The following is a 1,460-nucleotide window of genomic DNA, read 5'->3' on the forward strand; positions in this document are numbered from 1 at the left end:
GCCCCAGAGAAGGAGCTGGACCCACGGGGCGCCCAGGTTTACCCTGGAGCCGCCCGTTATCCAAAACCTCTCCTGGGTCCCTGTGGGCGTGATAGATAGTGAGCTGCCTGTCCCCGGAGGTGTGCAAGGGGAGCCTGCATGGGGATCGCCCGGGCTGGTGAGGCGGGACTCGGCGCTGGACACACGCCCCCTATCAGCGTGGGAACCCGCTCCGCTGCGCCCCAGCCGCAGATGTTGGGGTGTGCCGAGGGCAGGAGCAGAGGGAGTGGTGACAGGGCCCTCTATCAGGGACAAAGCAGAGCAGGTCTCAGGCTGGTGTCAGCCGCTAGGCGTGTGGCCTTCGTGAGCACACCACCAGGGGTGCAGTGGGCTGGAGGGTTCGGGAAGAGCTGGGCAGGCCAGCATCTGGGCTGGAGGAAATGGTGTCTGAGCCCAGGCACCTGCCAGTGGCAAGTTTGGGAGGCTTGGAGCCAGGACAGCAGGAGCGTGAGAGCTAGTGTGTGTGTGTGTGTGTGTGTGTGTGTGTGTGTGTGTGAGAAATGCTGGTAGCGATAATTATCAGCCAGTCTAATTAGTTTATTAAGCAGGACTCAGATCCAAATGAAACAGTGAGCCTTGCATCATTGTGGCCTTTTTTCTTTTTTAAACTTTTTAATTGTGAAATAACAAACACACAGAAAAATACATAAGACATAAATTTGTAGATTAAGAAATTGTTGAAAATTAAACTAATATGTAACCACTTATTCAAGTCCCAATAAGAGAACATCGCCAGCCCCCAGTGACCTACTCAGACCTCTCCAACTCTCTAAAGGAACTCACTATCCTGATTTTTATGGTGTTCACTCATTTGTGTGTCCTCCCCCTCCCCCCACCACTTGTAGTTTACCTTCTAAGGAAATATTAGTCTCTTTTACTTGCTTGTGAGCTTTGCAATCATATTATTCTATAATGTCTGGCTTCTTTTTACAACATTCTATTTCTAAGATGTGCCCATGTTTCATCATATTGCTGTAGCTAACTTTTATTGCTGTATAACATCCCACTTTATAAAAAGTCCACATTTTCTTCAATCCGCTCTACCACTAATGGACATCTGGGTGGTTTGCATTCGAGGGCTGCTGATGACTAACACTGTTCTTGCACATTCACCCTGTGCACATCAGCACTCATTTGTGTGGGGTCTTTCTAGGAGAAATTGCTGAGTCACAGTGACACCGCATCCTACCACCTATTTTCCAAAGTATCCCATCATCCTGTGTGCCCACGAGCAGGGAGCCAGGATTCCCTTGTTCCACATCTTTGACAATATTTGTTTTTGTCAGAGTCTTTAATTTTTACCAATCTGATGGATGTAGTGTCATTTTGCTATAGTTTTATTTTGTATTTCCCTGTGTTTATAGATTAATTTTGAGCTAAACTGCAATCTTGTCTTTGAACCTAATGGGCACTTATGTATA

This window comes from Myotis brandtii, unplaced genomic scaffold, assembly GCF_000412655.1.
Source record: "Myotis brandtii unplaced genomic scaffold, ASM41265v1 scaffold7097, whole genome shotgun sequence".
In the NCBI taxonomy this organism is placed as follows: Eukaryota; Metazoa; Chordata; class Mammalia; order Chiroptera; family Vespertilionidae; genus Myotis; species Myotis brandtii.